Source organism: Anopheles arabiensis, chromosome 2 (genome assembly GCF_016920715.1).
Source record: "Anopheles arabiensis isolate DONGOLA chromosome 2, AaraD3, whole genome shotgun sequence".
In the NCBI taxonomy this organism is placed as follows: domain Eukaryota; kingdom Metazoa; phylum Arthropoda; class Insecta; order Diptera; family Culicidae; genus Anopheles; species Anopheles arabiensis.
The window spans coordinates 81581264-81604811 of record NC_053517.1 but is presented as its reverse complement, the minus strand read 5'-3'; the positions used below and the strand labels follow the sequence as shown (position 1 = coordinate 81604811).

General features: G+C 43.4%; 2 protein-coding genes and 1 long non-coding RNA gene across 18 annotated transcripts in view; 2 read left to right on the top strand and 1 right to left on the bottom strand.

Moving 5' to 3' along the window:
• Nucleotides 1-23548, top strand: part of LOC120898562 — a 242014-nt gene that overhangs the window by 50369 nt on the left and 168097 nt on the right. The gene's annotated exons all lie outside the window — the stretch shown is intronic.
• The window catches only part of LOC120898558 (nuclear hormone receptor FTZ-F1), a 121856-nt gene that overhangs the window by 13904 nt on the left and 84404 nt on the right, over nucleotides 1-23548 (top strand). The window lies entirely within an intron of this gene.
• LOC120898581 lies at nucleotides 597-2345 on the bottom strand. The gene is made up of 3 exons (XR_005738676.1): nucleotides 1960-2345; nucleotides 1161-1565; nucleotides 597-1054 (listed from the first exon to the last, which is right to left on the bottom strand). It is a non-coding gene; the product is annotated as an uncharacterized LOC120898581 (long non-coding RNA).

The following is a 23548-nucleotide window of genomic DNA, read 5'->3' as shown; positions in this document are numbered from 1 at the left end:
CCAGGCTTGCAGTGGGGTAATGTAGGGAGTGAGGTAATGTGTAGGGAACATAAAATTAACGGCGCTATGAGCAGAAATGGGGGAATCAAAACATAGAACCAAACTACGCTACGGATTGGGGCGTGTTCTTGTTTGTGGGTAGTTTTCTTTGCGAACCTTTTCTGTTTTCGCTTGTTGTGTCGTATTTTTTTATATTTGGAGGAAAAGTGAAACTTAAATAAGATTTTCTATTGCAAGCATTCGAGGCTTTAGAACAACTACCTCAATCACGACTGTTTGCCTCATTTCGATGACAAAATAAGCTGAAAAGCGACTAGAAAGTGTAGCTTTTGCTTTTCCGATTCGAGGATGGTACAATAAATCGATACTACCGACGAAAATAAACTACTTGCACGAAGGGGTGGGGGCAGGGAGGGAAGGAGACCTGCTTTAAATAATAGTATTCCATCCCCTACACGGCTGCCGGCGCTGCCGCTCGATCCAAGGGAAGGGATGCCGTGCCCAAGGGACATTAACGAATGTAGCGTTATGTAAACCATTTGACGACATTTTATGGTATATATAGCGTAAAAGAAAGCTAGATGGTTGCTGTCTAATGAGAATTTAGCGAATTTAACATCCTTAGTTTGGTAAATTATAACTTACTATAATTAATGTACTCTAAAAACATGTGAATAATGTTTGACAATCATCATAATGTGTTGCAAAACTGTCAACTTCTTTCGCTGAAGTTAAAACCCATCTTATCTCTACGTAAAGCTCTCTGCAAGAGCGTCCTTTTATTGCCGTTCGTTCGCATTGAATGTGCATTAAGCGTTGGCTCTGCGCGTGTGATCCTTGGCGACGACAACATCTCCACCCCACATTTGGTATGCATATGCCGGAGACCGGAGACAATGGACCCAGCATTGACAATCCGGTTGTTGTTTTGCCGGTGAATGCATTTTCAAACTCCAATGCATGCGTCTGTTGATCCCGAGAGGCTTAGATATGGAAAACGTCTGAAACGACTTGTGCGCGCTATGTGGTGTCGCCCAGCTGGAATAGAGAGGATCTTGCAGCGCATACGTTGGATGGTAAAATTATGCAATGCAATGTAGAGGAAGGATGTAGACAAGAAAAAGCACTGGTAGCACTTGTAAAATTTCCAGTTTTATTACCCGTTTTATGAGCCACAAATATTGCCCAGTGAGGATGCAATCAGAGCTGAGTTGGTTTTTTTTTCTACAATCAGAGAGAGCACCGTTCTTCAGCAGCAGCAGCAACAGCAAACACGTCTCGATGGGGTCTTGCTTTGCTTCAAGTCCTACCCTACGATGCCTGTCGGTCTACCCTTTACCCAGCTTCTAGCGCGGCTTGATTTTCAAGGTGAACCGGTAGCTGTTTGCCGGTTTGTTTCGCGGTCCAATGCTTCTTCGCAAGTCTTCAGGCTCTCTCTTCCTCGTTCGCAACAACGCACACCCCGCAGTTGGGTTCGCACGACCACCACCACCACCACCACTACCACCAAATAGAGCTACTAGAGCCTGTGTGTGTTGTTTGGTCAAAAAATGGAGTGTGGTACGCTAAAACGAAACGATAGAGTGTAAGGTTTTGCACAGTGATGCGATCAACGCAGGCTGCAGCAATATGTAAACAGATCGAAACACATATTCATATCGTTGCCTGCACTTGATTTTAATGCGATTGCGATGTAAACGTCTTCTTTTTCCTGACAAAAATACTACAAATGTAGATGCATGTATTTTTTTTAAATGTATTAATTATACTAAAATTTAATCTTTTTATTTTTTGACCAATCTACTTCCTCTCATATTTAGTCCATAGTGATAAACTGTTCTAGTAAGTGTGAGGTCTGTCTGACACTATTTCGTAAGCAAGACTCACATCAACACTACATATTGCTAGGCATTCGGACACCTTGTTCTTAGTTGTATTACATTAGAGGCGATGACTTACCTAAATAAATAACCATTAGATACGCATTTCGATTAATTAGCAACGCAATAATAAAAATAAAACAATCCTGCTAGAGAACAGCTCCTAGCCGGCCCAATCGGTTGTTGTGCACTAGCGTTGAGAAGCCGCAGCGCTTGGGGCAGCGTCGATGCTGTGACGATGACTACCACCAACAGTGGCGAAGTTACTACACTCATACACTCCTCACCCCGAGGCGGTGGCACACTATTTCCTCGTGCGACACGAGCGCACAAAAAACGTCCACTAGCCGCGGTGATTAGCGGGGGCTTTTCCAACTCGCGATTGTTGTCTTTGTCGTTGTTATTTCCGCCGTACAGATTGGCGGGCGCAGTGATGCTAGTCATGGCACACACCGTGAGCCGAGAGCTCAGAGAAACAACAAACCTTTACCTAGTGTTTTTTTTTGTCCGAAGCGCACTCTACGGTACCGTTTCCCTTCTACCCCACACTGCATAGGGCAGCCTGCTTCAAGCGTGTAGTGGTTGATGGGCGACCCGTAGCGGAATGGTTTTATGTGCTGTGTGGCGGCACTGCGCGGGATTTTTGTGTGTGAGCAGGCTAGTAAATTGGTTGAAGAATGTTGTGAATCGGAATCTTCTTTCTGGAAATTTCATTAATAGCAAAATTGTTGAGCAGTTTACATATGACTTTTTTTTTTTAAATGAACATAATGCTATAACACGCTTTTTTCAACAAAATGTGTTAAAGATGCAAAGAACTTTAATAAACCCGGCGTAAGAGTTCATAAAAAAGGCAATGAACAATTAATTTTAATTAATTTGATGCTGTTGTGAAAATGGAAACTTTATTAAGCTTTATTAGAGTTATATTTCTATTAAAAAATCAAGAAAACTTCCCAAAACGGTCCTAAATTAACTAGAAATATTAAAAAAAAAATCAAATATAGTTCAACTGTTACCATGTTCTCCACCATGGTGCTGTTGCTGCGAACGAACGGTTCGTGTACTCGCTACACTAGTTTATGCCGTTTCACCTAGGTGGCGCTGCAGTAAAGCGTTTCTCTCGTTGTGCTGAAGCGTTTCCAGTGGAGCTGGAGGAACAATTCTCATTTTGTGTTACATTCTTCATCGATATAGAAGGGGAAAAATGTTTTTTTTATCGATGTATGAATAGTGAGTTTTGTCTGTGAAGCTATTAAAGAGTTTATAATTGATTTAGTTTTTATATGAATTTAGCAGCAGCACTAAATGTTGTTTTACAAAAAAATGAAAACCAATCACGAAATTGAACTCCTTTTTTTCTTCCAAATGTTCATTTGAGCAATACATTTCATAAAATGTGTTTCCAAACGAACAATTTGAAGCCAAATAGCATAAATGTTTGAATATTTCGTCCAAGGAAGAGGTATCGTTTTCCCTCTCCCTTTCTCTCTCTTTGTGTTTCTTTGGTGTCATACATATTCACTTGCAGCAGCGTACAATTAATTCCATCAGGTGTGAAGCAAATCAGCCGTGGCAGTGTTTTATGCTAATGCGCACCATTTGCAACCATTACGCTGGGTCGTCGTTGTGGCTCCGTTCGCGGGGTTTCAATTGTATTGCGCTGATTGCGTTACTGTACTAAAACCCTCCTGCCGAGCTCAAATCCTTCCGTTTTGGTGTTTCGTTTAAGCCTTTCCCTGCTAACACGCGGCCGGGCTGAGTGAAAAATCCATACACAGGGTCGCACAGCCGCATTAAAGCGGCAGCACACGAGCGCGTACTGCCTGTAACGGCAGTAGCAGCACTATCGGTGTTAGTGGGTCACCCCGTAACCGTGAACTAGTAACAAATCTGCCAGATGTAAACCATCCTGCGACCGGTTGACCGGTGGAGCCGTGTCACCACCACTACCGCACCGTTGTCAGGATTCATACCGGGGAGGCTGGTGAGTGCCACACACCTCTTCCCCGGCGCGGGAAACCCGGAATGTGTGACAGCACGTGCACGGCGCGCTACCGAAGTTATTTATTGTGTACTCTTTCTGCCAAGCGGGCGCCGGATTAGAGTACGATTGCGGGCGCTGGTGCGGGCAGGTGTAATACATCATGTTAAATTTTAATGATAATCACCAGTTTGGGAGCAGGGAAAGTATGATGTGGTGAAGCATGATTGTGTATTGGCAGGATCTGGCACGGTCCAGCCTTTCCCCCCCACTCACCCCGTCCCCGAGGGACAAATCTATCGGTGACCTAAATTGGACTGCGTGATGTATGACATTATTTGCTTTAACTGTTGATGTGTCGGAAAACGGGGTAGGAGGAGACAGAAAGTAAGAAGGCATCAATTACTCGGTAAGATATATCCACTGATTGGATCGGCGTGGGGGAGGGAATAGCTTTTTCCACACCACAAGCCTTCCGTTGCCTGTATCGTAAGAATATTCGGATTCGGTGGAGGCGCATGGTAGGCCATGGAAAAGGAAAGCATAATTATGCAGGAAAATGGAGGTGTGGTGGTAGTACATAGATAAGCAATTTGCACGATTCTATACAAACCTAGTTGTTGACTGTTTCAGCAATGAAAGGTTTGGAAACCTTTTCCATGAATCAACACAAATTTAGAGTTTGTTAATAAATTCGTATTAAAGTACCAAAACAAAGCATTTTAAAATGTGTGCCACACGCGCACACATCGATACATTTACCCGAATAACATTTCTTGCTTTGAGCTCTGCTCTTTGGGAGAAATTTCTTCTCCTATAAAGGACTCTTGCTCACGCTTACCCATCTGTGAGTGCCTTCGGTCGGAAAATGAGCGCCCCACGGTGTCGTGTAGGGGAAATCGTCAGCAACCCTCTCGAAACTCAGGTGTACCGCTCCGAAATGCACAAGTCCCCTACAAGTTTCTATACTGCAGCACACACACACATAGCGGCCAATCTTTGCTCGGCTCGGTATAGCCTCGTTTTCTTCGGTCGGTCGGCTGTGTGTGTTTGCGTTTGAGTTGCATCGCGTAAGTACATCGCGATACTTACAACGCATCACACCGTGTGCATGTGTGAGTGTGTGATGAGGAGTACTCGTTTACGTAGGTTTTTCTAGAACTAGGTCATGGTTGCAGTAGTAGCAGCAGCAGCAGCAGCAGCACGGCGTTCTATTTTCAACTAAGTTTATCAACTAGCTCGAGCGGCACAAACACACAACACCTTAGAAAGACGATGGGCCTAGCCTAGCGGAGAGCGCGCAGGAGGAGGAGAAGGGGTGTAGTGCGGTGGACTCAAGTGCACGGACGCTTATGTACGTGCCGCGTCGTAAAAAGGGCCTGTCGACGATTTGGAGCAATTTTGAAGCTGATTTCTGCCTGTACCAAAAGCAGTGGGCCCCCGATGCATTTCTGCATCGAAAGAGCGTGCCTGACGGTGCATGTATGTGTGTTTGTGTGCGATTGCGAACAGCAGGATGCTAGAAAGTGCAGGAAAACGGGTGGGTTTTGGGTTAGCGGCGCGTACGGTAAAGGGGGCGCGTTTGCTGCAGCGTTAGTAATGCACTTTTTATTGATCGTGCTCCACATTCCTGTAACGCTACGATTCCGCTTTGCCTTACCATGTGTGTATGTGTGTGTGTTGGCGGACGGCTTAATGCAGCTATTGCGGTGAACTGAAGCATTTGGAGTCTTCACACACGCGCGCGGAGCCAGACGTTAATTGGGTGGTATTTAGCATGCTTAATAATGCCAATCGATTCTAGCGGTTGCGGGGTTTGGATTTACCAATTTTTGGGGCGTTATTTAAATGCAGTTCTATTGTTTGGGTCATTTGTTTTTTATCTTTAAGTTTTGTTTTTGTTAAATGACTTGAAATACCAGGCTTCTCCATTTTGCTCAAACAAAATTTAACTTTCATAAGCTTTTTTTTTAGAGCTTTTAAAACGAGCATAAAAACAAGTTACATAACATTTTTAACTGCAATTAAAAGAAAACACAATTAAAACTATTTGCTAAACTATTTAATTATCACGAACATCATGTTTAAGCTGTTTAAAAAGCTGGTTTCGCTGTATACTAATTAACTTGAGGGATATAAAAAATGGGATAAGGGATGTCAAAAATTATGTATCTGACATTATTTGAATCATTTGTTAGAAATAATGTCAACATCATTATCAAACAATGAGGCCCTTCACGATTCTAGTCAGCTGTTGGACACTTGGAGGCTGAAATCAGGTAAACACTCCATACAAAACCGCACACAAAACTAGCCTGAAATTTTCAGTCTAGATTATTCTAGCCTCAAAGCTAGAATTAGATTCGAGTACTTGCTCGAAAAATGGCAAAACAAGGTGGTGTTTAAATTTATCCCAAGGTGCATTAAAGAGATCAGGTGATGGAATCCAGAATCAAAGTGTATCAGGTGGTCTCATAGCATGTTTTTTATAACCAAATTTTAATATCACTTTTGACAGGATGGGTGAAAACTTTTGCTCAAACAAGCTTTCTGGTGGCTTGACGATTACACAAAACACTCTTAAAATCTTCATTCAGAAACAGAAGCGATAAAAATCAGCCTTCGAAATGCATACACCTTGGTGGGCTTATCACCTGTATATTATACCCACTTTGATAGCTGCTCGAAAACTGCTATACAATGCAAACAGCTGACGGGCTGAAATTTCAGCCTACGAACTTAAAACGGAAAGGGTCCCAATGATGGTTTCTGAAAGGAAAATTGAAAAGTGGTTATTACAAAAATACAATGTTTTCACCTAAATTAAGGAGTTTAAACAAACGGTGCGTGTCAGTTTTGCTAAGTATCCCCTCTCTATAGTAAAATTTTAGTAAAGGCTAATCAGCGGTTGCTTTGATGCTTTTTTTTTGCTGAAACTAAAGCTGTCATCTTCGACGTATGAGGATTTTTTTACTTCCAAAAAGTGATCAAAGAAACTGTCAAGGAAGCCTGAAAACCATAAAAAAAGGTTTTTTCCCTTTAGGTTGCCGCCACTATAGGTCCGTGTATGAAAATGTCGCGGCAACATTTCTACCAAACAGCTACTGCATCAAATAATCTACTTTTAGGGGTAACGGGTAATGCCGGGCTATACACGCTTTCGAGATTTAGGTAGTAAAACGCAGCCGGATAGTTAATCTTTACTGAAAGCGACGGTCTATTCGAGGCTTGAACCCAGGACGGGCATGTTGTTAAGTTGTCCGAGTTGACGATAGTACCGATGGAAAAAAAGACCGGTGTAAGTTCTGGTATGGGTCCGGGATAAATTACAGGATCGGTACGGCTTTTGAAGCAGTTACAGGACCGATATAGGGTCAAGATCAATTCCATATGCATTATGGGATCTGGATCAATTCCACGGTATGGTGTCAGCATTAGTTAAAGGAATCAGTTCTTTCATCAGTATGAGTTGTCTAAAATTCCAGGATCAACATGGGTGCTGAATTAGTTTGTCTTAATGTGTCCCTTGGAGTAAAAAGCAAAAGAATGAAACGGGGAAAGAAGTTGGCAAAAGGTGATCTTGCATATAATTTTGAATACGACGGTATGTGTGGCGAACGATGATGAGCTGCAATAAAGCAGCAGCTAATAAAAATAATATATAAATGTTCATTATTCTTGTGTAGTATTTTTTATTTAAAATTTACTTCAAGTGATCAGGTGTTAGTAGTTGATTTCAGTTTAACATTATCGTTGATTGTGTATTTTAACGAATAAAAATCAACAAACACACGCCAGCCGTTAGCGTTTAATCGCTGCTGTAATATAATAGTTTCAAGGAACAGATTGTGCGCGCAAATAAAGAAGAAACGAGCGGCGGCCGGCTGCAAAAGCGAGAGCGAGAATCTCACATTTCGGGTGCTAAGTTGACCACCCACCTAACCCCCCCGCACTCCTCTGGGGCGCTGGTCTGACCAACGGTAAAATCGATTTCGTGCCTGGTGTGTGTGTGTGTGCGCACCGTGGTGTCTGGTTTTGGTGTGCGACTCTTCTCTTGCCGAACGGTGCTAGCGCGTCGTCCTTGGCCTACTAACACGCATTCCAATCGGGGCGCGGGTGCGTAAGCGAGACCGTCCGCGAACCATCAGCCTCTCAGTCAGGCGTGTTAGTGTGTGTGTGTGTGTGTGTGTGTGTTTGTGCGTACACGCAAAAGCGGGGAAGAACTGCGCTGTAAAAGCGGCATGCGTGTATGCAAACGCAACAGTACGCACGCGATCGACAAGGAAAGCGAGCAGAACGCACACAACCACAAGAGCGCAAGCAAAGGGGGAGAAAGATCGAACAAAGTAGTCGGTGGGTGGTGGTAAGGGGCGGGAAGAGATGGAAGAGAGTCTGTAGAACACGGTGCGTGTGGCGGGACAAGGGGATGGGAAAAAGCAAGCGGGAAACGGCGGCCAAATCATCGAATCGAAAAAAAATATTCACATTTCTGGACGGACGAAGAAGAGAGTGGTGAGTGGGGGGCGTAGTGCGTGTGGCTCTCGCGGCGAACGCATCGAAAGAACGGAACGAAAAGGAGAGTGAGAGAGAGAGAAAGAGAGAACGAAAGAAGCGTGTGTTGGGTTATGAAGGGGTTAGAAGCGGGGTGAGCACAAAAAATAACACTCAAACACACATACACACACAACAACCGGCCCCAACCAACCGCCACCCTGTTCTTCTGCTTCGAAGACGCGGCATTTACGCATTTTTCGTGTCTGCTTGGACCGGTTTTTTGTGTGTGTTTTTTGTTGTTGTTGCTGTTGACGGGTCGTCTTTCACTCTCGATTTTTCTTTCTCGTTTTGGTTCGGAAAGAAGTGTCGGGTCGTTTCGAAACGTGATGCGAGCAGAGGGGCTTTTTGTTGCTTTTTTGATAGAACGCTTGCGCCCCGTTCTTCTTGTGCGCGTAGCAGAAGAAGGTGAAGAGAGAGAGAGAGAGCTGGAGGAACCAGGCGACGAACGGGTGAGATCACACACGACAAAGAAGCAAGAAAAAAAAACGGGAAACGATCGCAAGAATTGCTTTGTGGATCGTGCACTTCACCAACATCCTGCTACCGATGGGATCTTGGACGGGGAATAGAATGCTCATGGGAGTGCGTGTGTACTGTCGTTACAGTTCTTCACATATTTTCCTGAACACACAAAGAATATGTTCTTAAAAGGTTGTGCTTTTTTTCTCTTTCCATTCCCTCACTTCTTTTACCGTATTTTCACATCTGGTTGTCGTGTGGCGTATTTTAACACACTCTCCAACCCCCTCTGCACACTGCTGTGCGGCTCCAGTCGTGGATCACCTTTTGCCAACTTCTTTCCCCGTTTCATTCTTTTGCCGTACCAGTTGGCAAAAAAAAAAATACAAAACAACCCCTACGTCAAGTGATTGTGGACAATTAAAAATAAATGGGCCATTTGTGTGTGCATGTGTTCAGAGGGAGCTAGTGGGGCAGGATTTTATTATTCTTACCGTACTGGGGCGGTAAGGGAGGGCACAGATCGACGACACTCCCAGGCCTTTAACTAGGCTTGGCTGGCTTGGCAGCGGCCTCTTTGGTCCACGCCTGACGTTTGATTGGTGGAGTGCCGTGTGTGTGTGTTTGTGTGTCAATCTTGGGTGGAGGACAACACAATCAGTGGAGTTCGCCCTGGGGTTCGAATTTTTGCATCAATTTGCTGAAACGAGTGTAAAAGATATATTAATTGGCAAGAAATTCGAAAGGATCAGATTTTCATCACCAGTTTCGATATATTAGAGCTGATTGCTTTTTCTAGCGGATCGCTCGGTTTTGGAAAAATGATTATTCAAGGGGTCTTTTTTCTTGGCTATAATGAGTGTTTGAATTTGCTGTAACTTGTAACTAGTTTCTCGTTTCGAAGTGAAAATGCTTATTTAGTTAAAAATAAGCACTTTCATTCTTTTTAATTCATCTTAAATCCGACGAAAAAGGGAAAAGTGTTACTAATGTTTCGGAACTAGTTACTATTAAACAGTTACGAATTACTTTTATTCGTTTAATCCATTCCACTCTGAAGACTTACTTTTAACTAGCTACTAAGAGTAGTGTTGGGTTTCATGAATCTATCATTGAGATTCATTCATATGAATCTCCAGCGTTGAATGATTCGAATCTGGAATCGAATCTAAAGATACATGATTGAATTTTGTGATCTTCAAAGATTCATCTATCTTTGACAATAAGAACAAGATTCATTTATCTTTGAAGATTGATAAATATTTGCAGATTTATACGTATCGCAGGATTCATGAATCTATGTATAAAGAATCGTGAAGATTTTTAAGTGTCCAGGAATTCATGAATCATTAGATTTATATAATTCTCAAAACATTGGATTTGCGCGAGCCATAGTGCTTAACTCGCGCGACGTGGGTTTAACACTAGCATGGACCGTCTCTCCGGGTGGGTGCTAACATGAAGTCTCAAATGCCTGTATAGGCTGGCATGACCACATAGGTTGTTACACCAAGAAGAAGAATAAGAAGAAGCTCAAGCTCTATGAATCTTTCGAGATGTATTAATCTTTTGCAATTCATGAATATTTTCAGATTCTTGAATCTTTCCAACCAAGATTCAGAGTCAATGAATCATTTCAAAGATTCATTCAGATTCATGAAGCTGAATCAGACTTGCCGAACATTAGTATCTACTAGTTTTTGGTGGCTACTTTCAGTCATTCGCTTTACATCTATCTGAATGAATTGTAATCGGTTTCTGGTAGCTAGTTACTATAACTGGTCGTGACTATAATAGAAGAGTAACTAGTTACTTATCGTTATTTCTAATTATCATCTTTAGTGCAAACATTGTAAATAATTGTATAATTCATTTGATGTTTCTTGTAGGACATTCTTTTTCGTCGCTAGTACAGTTAAAATAAACGATTAGTTTGTTCCTTCTACTTTTTTCACAATGCTTCATATGTCTTTTTCCGATGAACTTATCAGTGAAACGTTAAATCGGTTATCGTGCCGTTAAAATGTTTCACCGAAAAATTGTACCAGTTGCGGCCGGTTTCGTTTAATTGTCTGCCATAAAAGCAACCCCTCCCCCCCCCCCGTACGGGCGGACACCATTATATGGTACACTCTTTCTCTCTCTCTCTACCGCTCCATTCATGCGTTAATGAATGATTGGAATCGTAAACGGTGCGTAAGGCCCTTGATCTGGTTTTCGTCAGGTGTTGAAAGCGCGAAGAAGAAACCAAATGCTTAAAACAACAAACTACAATCAAGCGACTAATCTGTGTCCTACAAACAAAAACTCAGCCCACTGCTCCCCAAAACAAGGCCACAGGATGTGTAAGGATAAGCCTTTTAACAGATGTATGTTAATCTCCTCCCCCCTCCCCCATCCCTGTACCTAACACACGCTGCGGTACATTTCTTTCCGAACAAAAGCTCGCTTGCCCCTAAATGGTGATGATGTTGTTCTTTATGTACGGTTACTTGGCGGGGTCCTTGCTATGTGTTGCTTGCTGGGCCACATAATGCCACTACCGAATTCCACGCACTACGAGCACACATACGAAGATGATGATGAAGAAGAAGAAGGAACACTTGGCCGAAATGGTTTTCGTTTTTACTACGCTCACGAAATCGACACGATCTTGTGTTTGTGTAGCTGTTTTTTCCAATCTTCCAACGTCTCTCTCCCCTGCAATTCCTCCCCCACAGCTGTGTTAAACATTGACACCAAAACCGAATAACCTTGACAGACTTTTCGAGGTGTTACGGCACCGCGGCTACACGATGAGCGCGGCACTATACGTCACTTTGACGTCGATGACGTTTGCGCGGCGGTCTGCGTGACGTTTGCGCGTGTTAGTGGTCAATTTTGGGGGCAATTTGAGAAACACAAAAAACGCGTATTTGAGAGAATGTTACGAAAAATGCTTAAATGCTGTCCAAAAAAGGCGTTTTACAAAAACAATAAACCTTCTTCAACATGGAACATGGTTTGAACGTCGATAGAAGGGGACCACTCGACAGAACCAATTATCTCATATCTTCCTCTAACGCAACGTTGTTTTTTTTTGTAACGCGTGATTAGATTAGATAAATGTTAAACGGCAAGATAAGAGCTCTATCGCTCTATCTCTTAATAGTTTCGAGTTTGTATGGTCGCTGCGAAAAAAGCAGCCTTTAAACGAACTAGTTTTCGGATGAAGTAAATCATCCCGCTTCTGCTTATTGTGTGGACAGTTTCATATTCTCATAGTACAGAGAAAAAAAACAATCTAAATTACTCTTATAATAGCAAAGCAAAAAAGATGAATCAAAGCACACGCACCGTGGGGTACGGTATGGATTCAAAAACACACAAACGCACTGACGCAAAAGTTGCATTGTAAAACGGCGGCCCATAACGTAGCGCAATGAATGAAACAAACGCACTGCGAGAGTGAGCGAGAAAGGGCAGTAAAATGTACTAGACAAAATTAAAAAAAAAAAAAAACGAGCAACAAAAATACATCACCAAACAAAACAAACCAACCCAACGATCGGAACAAGAACATTGGTAGTGCCGGGTGGTGTGTTACTGCAGCCTGCGCCCTGCTTGCCGCTCGCTGTGCCCTCTGCAGTCGAGCCGAGCCAAACCGAGCCCGGCTTGCCATTAAATGCATTTTATTTACCGTCTGACCATGACATAAATTACATTGCCGTTTTGTTGCTGTTGTTGTTGTTGTTGTTGCTGCTGGTTGTTGTGGTTGTTTCTGTACGCCACTCTCACTCGGCATCTTCGCATGTTCGAAGGGGAGGGTACGAGCTGCCCGACTGCCCTAAACCCTCCAGCCCGCTCTTCGCTTTTCTCGCGTAGAAAGACATCGCTCGAGGCTTGTACTAATCGGTCGCTGCAGTTTTAGACACCAAAGCACGAGTGAAGTCGATGCGGCAAACGACTTTTTTCACTCTCAGTTAGTAAGAACCTATAGATGCTAAAGATGCGCCTTTAACCAGTGTGTGTGTGTGTGTGACCCTTTTTTTGCGTGGACGCGATCTTGGGTGCTGACATTTCTACTGAAGATGGGCAATGCTTGTTTGAGAAGGGTCTTATTTTGCTCGACCGAGGGATGAAGATATTCACACAACGAGTCTGACTTTGCACATCTGGCGCGTATGTGTGCTGAAGCTGTTTGGTTTTCTGCTGAAGACTTCTTTCTCTTTCTCGGTTCTCTTTTCTTAGCAGAAAGCCAACTTTCTATTCTATCCGATCGCGACCACCGATGACGATGCGGTGGTGGCCTTCATCGTCCGATCGACATGCAACAAAACGTGGTGGTCGTTATCAGTTGCAATTCCTTTTGGGGTTGTCTTCACGAAAAAGGGAATCCCTTTGTATAGGACATTTGTTTGCGTATTCTTACACTTTCCCGCGCGCGGTTCCGCCACAGCTGAATGCCACAGGCAAGATGATCGCTGACTAACACCGGTTGGCATTGCATGCCAATTACGTTGTGTGGGATTTTCCGAGCCGCCGCCGCGGCCAAGACGGTAACGTCGATGCTGTGCAGCGCGACATGTGGGAGAAAAAGAATGTGTGGCAAGAAGCACGCAGACATCCGGTTTCGGAACGGTGGTTTGGGGTCTGAGTGTGCTGCACATTTTACCCTCGGCGTTGCATTTGAATATTTCACAACGCAAGTGAAAGTTGCAATGGGTGATACAGAATCGTCTCTGCTCATTTGCTCGATTTTTTCAGACAGGATGTTTCAGTTTCATGGCTTGTTAATGATACTGTTTACATCATGTCACGAAAGTCTGTAGAATGTAAGACTTATTAGGTAATAGTAGTAGAGAGAGAAACAATTTTTGGGAGGACCTATAAGTTCATAGCGTTTTGACGTCCGATGTCGCTGCTTTAGTAATCAGGCATCTCTCTTATCTTGAAATATCAGTTTTAGGCTTTCTATTCCAATGCTAGTCATTTTTCTACAGTACCTACAACATTGTTCTTGTAAGCAACAAGCATGGCAACTATGACACTATAAATATCCACACACGCTTTTTGTATGAAGTGTTTTGCTGGATTTAAATGTGATTATTTTGATTTACAAGACGACGAACATTTCAGGGCATCACGAATATTTATTGATGGACAACTAGGGGCGATGAAGGTCTTGTAAGAACACAAAACAAGAAGACACGTGGAGAATGTCAGCAACGACATTAGAGAAAAATGTATGATTGATAGAAATGGAAATGATCTGAAAGATGGAGAATTGAGTCCCATATGAACTTAAGCCTACAGACTAATGATGGGAAACATGACGTTTTTGTCGGAATTGATTCCGGCTAGCTCCGTAGTTTTCTGGAATCGATTCCGGATAGTAGGTCCGGAATCAGTTTTCAGAATCGATTCCGGAATTGGCTCCGGAACCGGAATCGGTTCCGGAATCGACTCGGAATCGGAATCGGCTCCGGACTCGAAATCGGCTTTCGAATCGGAATTGGCTCCTAAATTAAAATTGGCTTCCAAACGAGATCAGGTGCGGCATCGCCATAAAAATAGGCGCTTGGGTCCAATCATACTACGTATTGATATTCGCAACAAAAAAAACAAAAACATAAGATCCATTCACATGGAGATTCCCGGACTGATTTCGTTTCTAAAACTCTTTTTTTCAATTCAAGAACTAATTCACATTCCGGAGCTAATTCTAACTCTGGAGTCAATTATTATTCCGTTTTCGGGGCAAATTGCGATTCCCAGGTCAATTCCGGTTCCGGAGCCGATTCTGATCGCGGAATCGATTCCAGAGCCGACTCGGCAATCGGCTTCGGAGGTAACTCCGGAATCGACTCCGGAATCATCTCAGGAATCGGATCCGAAGTCAACTCCGGAGTCAACTCCGGAATCGGCTCCGGAATGGGCTTCGCAATCGACTCCGGAATCGGATCCAGAATCGGAATCGATTCCAGTATCAGAATCGGCTGCGGAATTAATTCCGAACATGGAGTCGGAATCGGGTTGGTTCGATTCCGAGCTCCCACCACTACTACAGACGACAAACACCGTTTGTTAACTTGTGAGCAATATTTCCTACGAATTTTGTAAAAACGCTCTATGATACCTCTTTTATTGCGTTTATACAAATTTGGGCTTCTATTTGGCGAGACGTCCTAGGCGAACATACCATCACGGACATGTTATGCGAGTCGTACAAATTCGAGACTGTGGTATAAAATCTATCTATGGTAAATACATCTTGACATTACTGAATGTACACAATTAAACAAACTACTAAAATAACGCTTCCTACCTCAACCATCATCTTCATGGTCAAAATACTTCCCACCTATCTGATGTACTTTCTGCACTAATCAGTCTCTCTAATGAAATAATTCTTACACAATTAGCTTGCTACATTTGATCGACGGCTGTTTCTGCTCGGATGCCGCCAAACCATCTCGCTTGCCTCACCGTTTCCTCCAGCCACCGAAAAAACCTACCCCCCGTCGTCGTAACACACTTTTACCACCCCGCCAACTCACTCACTCGCCGTCAATCTCACGCCCTGCAGTGCCGCCACGCAAGGCTTGAAAAGAAAGTGAAAACGGTGTCACTGCCAACAGGTTAGTAGGCCAGCAGACCGCTCCCCCTCCCATTGTGGGCTCCTGCACGGTGTGACGTTTTTGGGGAGTGCGCTGAGCAATCTGTCTCGGAGGTGTGATTGGTGCGTGCGTGTGGTGTGGTGCGGTAAAGCGGAAATGGGTTAGAAAGGGAAGGTGCTCAATGCCGTCGCTTTTTTTACGCCTCGCCACCGTTAGAGCGTTGGTGAAAAGGTGGAGAAAAGTGAAACTATTATTCATCACACACCAACACACACACACACACCGTTGTGGTTAACCCTTGTGGTGATGACACAAGAAAGATTGTGTGAGTTTGGTTGATAAAAAACTTTACTTTTACAAAAACAAATGAATAATTGATTAATCAGCAAATTGAAGTTTTTTTTCGAAAATGATAAAACTTTAAGTTCTTTTTTTCACAATTGCATGGAATTTCATTTTCCATGTGCTGCTCAAGGTTCAATCATCGCCCTCACCGTCTAAATAGATAAAGAAATCCACTTCAGGTTTACCTGGAATGGGTTTTTTTCTTTGAAGGGGACGAGCCGAACCAAGCACTAACAACGTAATAGAAAAACAGCTAACAGTAGGGGAAGGGGGGGGGGCATGGGGAAGGGTGTAGAAAGCGAGTGAAACACACTCTCGACACTCTCACTCTCGACGGCAACCGTGGGTGCGTATCGGGTGTTTCGTGAGCATGGTTTTTGGAAAAGTGATTCGAATCGGAAGTGGAAGCACGAATTTGCTTTTGAAAGGATGGGGAAGGCAAAACATGACACGAGAGAGTGGAGGAAGTTGTAATAATTACGCAGCTGACAGTGGGTGGTGTGGGTGGCCGCTGTTACCTTTACGCGTGCTGAATGATTAGTAACAATACACGTGGCCCACTGCGCTCCGCGGTCACGATGGTTGAGTTGAGGTAGGCGGCGATGGCGTGTCGGTGTTTTCTCTTTCCTTCCCATTCAAACACGCACACTCTGGCGCACTATCTTTCTCACTTATGGCCATGTTTCATTCGTAGCGTGCATTGCGTAATACGATATGCGTACCAACCGGGGCTAGTTCTTACTCTATTGTTGTGCTGGCCGCGATCCGATATGGTTCCTGCGAGGGAGCTCGGGTTGATCCACTTTTGTTTGCTGGCGCCAAAAATGTTGTACCCTCTATTAGCCTTATTCGTGGTTGGTGGGATTAATTTCCCCTGGCTGGGAAATTCCAATTCGCCGCCGCCGCCGCTGCGTGAGAATTTAAAGGTCGCGCTTTAGTGTGGTTCCGTTCTGATTTCGGTTTGAACGGGTTTAGATTCACTCGTTCCGTTCATTGCTTTGGCTTTTGAATGCGCGATGAGTGCGTACGTTAGAGGGTGTGGAGTGGTAGAACGAAGCATTTCATGATGTAATCTGATGCAACGTGCATAAAACGTGCGCGTTCTATTGTACTTGGGGTTGTTTGTTGCTTCTTTTCTCTACTTTGTGCTGCAAGGTGTGCAGGAGAATCGTTAGGTACTGCCAACGAAGAACAATCAACAAACAAGAATTGAATAAGTGGGTCTAGAAGTTTATTGGATGTTGGATGTGTATACAGATTATGGGTTTGGGAAAGGGTTATGGGTTTGGAAATAGTTTCAAATCTGTTATGGTAAAAGTCTCAGAATCGACATAGGTTCGAAATCTGTTCCTGTGCCGGCATGGGTTCAAGATCTGGTCTGAGATCAGTGTGGGTTGGGCATTAATTCCAGGACTACTATGGTTTCGAGATCAGTGTCAGGATCGGTATAAGGTTATGATCAGTTCTAGTATCATAATGGAGTCAGAATATGTACCTGTATGGGTTCAATACAAGTTCTAAGACCTACATGGGTGTTCATGATCAGTTTCAGGACCGATACGAGTTCTGTATGAGTTCCGAAATCGGTATGGGTTCCGGATCAGCTCTAGGACCAATATCGGTTTCGGATAAGCAGTTTGAGGATCAGTATGGCGTCAGTATCAGTTTCACGAAAGTTCTGTTTCAGGACCGGGTGTCTAGGAATCTGGGGATCTGTTTCGGGACCGTTATGAGTTCACGCTCACTTCCAGGATCAGAATTGGATCAGACTATTTTTCAGTGCATGTATCGTCGAGATCAGATTCAGGACCTAAATGGTAAAAGATATAGGATTGATATAGGTTCGAAATCTGTACCAAGACCACCTCCTTTATTTGGCGTAGGTAGACTTGTATGGGCTCTGAATTAGTCATTCTTGCAGTGTCCCTTGTATTTAAGAAGCCTTTAAAAATTTCATTCTCTTTAAAAAAAATTTCTCTTACTTAGAAGTTGTTATTTACCTTCGAAAATTTATTGCTTAAACCAGCAACGGGAGAGAAAAAAAAGATGATTGGGGTGATTTTTTTGTTGATAATTTGGGTTTTATGAATGCTTTTTTACTCTCTTTAGATATAAATTTCTTGCCAAGCTATAAGTCTTGGAAAGTTGTGTTTTCTCCGATGCGTTGAAACCGTTCATAGCTTTTGAAAAGTAAGTTGTGTGAGTTACATATCGACAGAAAGCTAATCGTATGTTGGATTGCTCAATGTTCCGGGATTGAAGACAGTGCTCCTACTAATCAATAACTTGGGTTCCTACTAATCTAGTACACGATTGAAATCGATTGAACCCATATCACTGTCAGCAGATTAGAAATCCTTTCAACCAGTGCAATCAAATAAGCCCCATGTCTACATTCTATACGGATGTGTGCTTCATGTTGTGTCTTGTGTCATATTATTTATGACTCACCGCTTCCCCCTTTGCTTTGTCCCATGGTCGATGGTCGTTTTGTCTAGTTCCTCTGTTTGGTAAAATTACACATTATATGCCCACCCGAAACGCAAGCAGCGTTGCGTTTTCGATTCGTTCCGGTGCGTTTAAAACACAGTCACACAAGACACAATCTGAAGCAAGCGCAAAGGAAAAGAAAAAAAATCGAAGAAACTGCTTAACCAAACCAATGAAATGACCGCTCATTATATAAAACCATTCCTGCGAACTGATACACCCAATTCACTCACCCCGTGCCCCCCGTAAGTTTGGTGGCGTTAGAAATCGTTTGCCGCGCGAAACACGAAACACAAGCCACACCAATGCTGGGTCGACCCAAAAATTGGATCACGTACAATAGCGGGAAACGGACAGAGAGAGAGAGAGAGGGGTTAACATCAAGGATTTGATTAATGTAGCACTAATTTGACTATCGGCGGCGGATCGTTGGTGGTGGTTAAAAAAACCCCGACAGCGCCCGTTTCTGGACGGTGACAATTTACACGATCCTGCGCGTACGAAATGTGGGGGAAACACTCAACCAAGTCGCTTGAGTTAGCGCGATCGGGCTGTTGTGCGTAATCGTGTGGTGATCGCGCAACGCCTCAAACTTCCAACTGTCGACGACGTGTCGTGTCTCGCGGGGTGCCATTTCCCAATCAATGGGACGTAAAAGCATCGTGAACAAAGTGCACCGCGTCGAGCGAACCCTTTTAAAAACAATATCCAGCAACCACGTGTTGGCTGGGTGTGTGTGCCCTACCTAGACGTGCGGCGTTTAGATAAGGCTAGATTTCATTTTGCCACCGACCAATTTCTCGGGGTTTGACTTTGTTTCATCTTCTATGCCTGTGGATGGTGTTACGCAAAGCGTTGCTGGGAATGGATTCTTCGACGAAGGAAGAAAATCCCCAAATTGTGGTCTTTGTCCGGAGCGACACAGATCAATTGCCGAATGGTGCAAATGTGGTGGTAGCCCTGCTCAGCCAACCGTAGAGACGACAGCACGCCGTACGAATGCTCACGATCGTAATGGGCACCTGCGAACGATACGCTCTGTTTTGCCCGGTGCGGATGCTACTTTACATGATTATGGTAGCAGTATATCAACACGCTAGGGAGGACTGTGAGTTTGTGTGTGTGTTTGTATATTTCGGCTGAAGGTTGATGTCTGTCTGTGGTGGGAAAATCTAATTGATTGGAAAAAAATCGAGATAAGATAAATTAAACTAAAACGGAAAGTTGATTGTTTTAAAAAGCTGTATCGCTTAATAAGATGCCCAATAAGCAACACACAAACGAAATATACGATCATTTTTCCATTGAATGCGATACATATTGCATAATATCCATGTGCCGTTCTAATGCTGCTGCTAATCAATGAAAATATCAATAATGTAGGATTTATTTGATAATTCCTTCAATGCTTTACGATTTATAAAACTTATTCATGTATTAGTATTACAAAATTCTCTTTAATGCTGGTACATTACCTGTTGGATGAAATGTCTATGTCAATGATTGTTTTTTAGTTTACTGTCTACAATTTCTTTACTTTTACTGTTTAATTTATTATCTTTATTTTACTCTCTCTAATTTATCCACTACCAGTTTTTGTTAAATTATCTCATCTTTGTTATTACTTATACATTTATCTTAAAGCTTCTTGGTATGTATGTGTCTTTTCTATCAAACAATGGCTGATGATTCAGAACAAAACTTAGTCAAACAAAAAAAACAACAACAAAATAACAGAAACCTTGCAGTTTGCTTGCAATCGCAACTAAACCCATTCGTACAAAGCAAAGCATCAAAACTTGTACCACTTGTCCAAAGAAAGCACACGCCCAATGGCTTCCGAAGCACAGTCCGCAACTTCCGCAACGGGAAGAGGAACACAATCAAGAACCAAAGCTTGTGACATAAAATATGGGAAACTTTTGCTCCGATTGCGAAAACCGACGCCCCATTGGCAACGATGGACAACTTTCTTTCGCGCGAGTTCTCCCCAGAAAAAGGGGGGTTGTGCACTAAAAGCGCCAGCAAAAACAATCAACAACAATACCACTGGTGACGGTAGTTTGCTTGCGAGAACGCAAGAACAGTCAGTGAAAGTAGCGGTGCTTCACTGCAGATGACCAAGCAGCAGCACCGTGTAGCCCTTACTTTCCACTGAACTGTAACAGTCGGCTGCACTCGAGAAGCTTGTGCCACACAGCGGCGGGTTCTTTCGGCTTTCGGGTTGGCCACTGCAGCGGTGTATGCTACCGGTTGTATGGAGAAAGAGGAAATGTTTTCCAAAACACTCGGCTTTGAGCTTTGTTTTTCTTCGGAAAGCAGCAACAGCAACACCGAGTGAGCATTATTGTTTTTGCTACGGCTCTGGTCGTTTGCGCTGACATAGAACCCGTGGCTCGAGAACTCAGCGATGTGTGCTGAAAGAAAGTGGCAACAGTACCGGGTGGCACTACTTTCATTACTTTCCTTTGGATGTTTGTATGCACTTTTTGTTGCTGCTTTCGTTTGCTCTCCGTCTATCGCATGTTTGTTCTGGATGAGTTTGTTTTGTTTGATATAAAAAGATTGCGCAAACTGGTGCTTGATGTGCTAAGCTTATACACTCTTTGTTGTTCACGTTAGCGTGCCTATGATTAAGCTAGAACCTCTTGTCCTGTGTTGAATTCGGAAGGCTTAAGCTTACAATTATAATAATTAAGCTGACACTGCTGCTTTCTGGTGAAAAAGGTGAAGAAATTTGCATCATTTCCCATGAGCCGCGCAGTGTAAGGAAGTTGTTTGCTGCTGTTTCGTACTAACGGGCAATACTTGGGAAAAGAAAGTGTCACCTGCAACACGGAACAGAAGTGGTGAAGTGTTTTGTTTAGTAGAAAATGAGCATTCTGTGCTTTTTCGTTGTTCCCGGTAGAAATGAGTCAGTTTGTTTTCCTTTCACCAGAAAGCTTCCGTGTTTGATGTGGAAAGGAAAATTTCTCCTAGATGTTGCAATACTTTAACTGAAAAGGATTAGTTTTTAAGGCTATATAAATTGAATTAAATGCTTAAATTAGTCTAAATGTACCCATTAAATTCTTCAATCGCTTGATGGGTTTAAGCATGATGCTCAGGTTTTAATCGTAACCAAACACAAACACGACTTAAAAAGCTCATCGGACAGATTAAGCGAACCACTGATCGAAACTAGTTTTTATGTTGGTGTCATGCAAGCTTTTTTTTTTCGGTGTAACTGACGCCCCAGCCAACAAGCCCCAGTCACCGGGCCTGCCTTGGAGGGTGGGGTATTGGACTTTGAACTTCACGTTGAGCGGCTGCGAAACATTGCTGAGAAGGTTTCAGTTTTCTGTGCGCTTTTCGGCATTATTTCGGGTAGGACTTGCGAAATTCGACCAAACCCAACCCCTCGTCCGTTGTGTGCAAGGGCACAGACGTGTGTGTGATGTAGTGCATAGATGGAAGCTGAAGAATTGTTTGAAAACAGACGAAAAGTGAAACAAGTAAAGTAGTAACGGCTTTTGAAGATGGTAGTGTAAGAGCAATAAATGTCTCATTAGAAAAACGTCATTTTGGGTTGGGTGTTTTGTTGTTTAAACTTTTGCATTTGCAATTAGATTCTTTTATTAACAATCAATACCAACTGGGGAATATACCAGAATTCTTGTACCTGAAGATGTCCTAGTAGAAACGCGATTTTATGTATCTAGTGGTCTGAGGAATGGTGTCGGTTACTGTTCTTAATCGATGGTTCCTGTTGCCTGTATTCTTCAATGAGCATGTTCCTATTCCATCCAGGTTCTTGTCCCAGTGTCTGTGACTAGTTGTAATATGATCGCTTTGAATGACTACATCCAGCTCTAGTTCACATCTAAATCTAGTTTACATCCATTATATGTAGGCCAAATTATATCCTATCACGGAGAAACATCTAGTATTAGTTTATTTAGTCATTATTACAACCTAGTTCAGATTGTGTCTAATTCCAGGTCTAGGCGTTAGGTTTCGTTCCTGAATTCTGAATCTGATGGACTTATAGGCTCTGTCTATGTCAAAGTGTCATTTTGTTTGATTGTTGGTTATTTTCTTGAATCATTTTTTTTTAAATACTAGCAAGAAAGTAAAGTCTATGAGCATAAATGCTTCTCTTTCGTCATTAGCTCATATACCTTTACAATTCTCTTGAAGCGGATATTAACTTTCAGTTTCGCTTTCAGCCATCCTAAGAAATGGACATTGGATGTATTACATTGGGAAATGGAAAAAAAGCTCCGATCAAGCGTAGGAAAAGAAGAAGAGAAAAAAAGACTCAATTTCTCATCTCCAACCCCAACCACAAAGTTTCCACCACGTGGAGTGGAAGTGAAACTTTAACGGTGCGTGTAGGAAAAAGAGAGGGAAAAAAGCAAAACAAAACAAAAAAACACAAGCACAATATTTGCAAAATAGCAATAAAAAACAAGCACACTCAACCATGCCATTAAACAATAGCCTCACCGACCCAGACGGACCACCCCTTAATACCCCACCGCCCTCGCCCCATTCCATTTCGCGGCAAAATCGGTGGTGCTCAATTGTGCTTACCCATTTCGGATCCGCTGTGAGCGGCTGCGTGCGTATATTAGTGTGTGTTTGCCCCGGTGATGTTGGCACCAGCCCAGACACCGTTGCATAAGGTGGCTGAATGATGGTGGCCACTGAATCCAGCCGCCGCCGCCGCCACCGCCGCAGCCGCCGCCGAGCTGCCCGAGCTTTAATGTTTTAATTGAGCTTGACCTCATTCGCTTTCCACCCGTTGCGCCCGTTACCTACCTAGTCCCCTCCTGGTGGGCTTGATTCGGCACTCTCTGCTCTTGTTGCCGATTTGTTGCCAATTGTGTGTTTGTGGCTTCATCTCGCTTTCTCGGGTGTCGCCTCTGCCCCATTGCAGTACGTGCGATCATTCTTTGGCGTGCGCTTGTTGCACAGCCTTAGAGTGCAACCCGCGAGTGTGTGAGGTGTCTTTTATTTTTGCCTCCCATTCACATACGACAACGCGAAAAAAAGCACGGGCGGTGCAGAATCTAATCGAAGTGTGTCTTTTGCCCCAAAGCCCCCTCCTCCCCCGTCCGATTTGCCATTCACAGCTGACAGACAGACGGAGGCCGCATGCACCCAGCATTATTTGCTTCGTTTTGCCGCGCACGGAAAGGAGGCTGAAGTGATTTTCTAACGCATGGCATGGCAAGAGGGATTGAGTAAAAAAA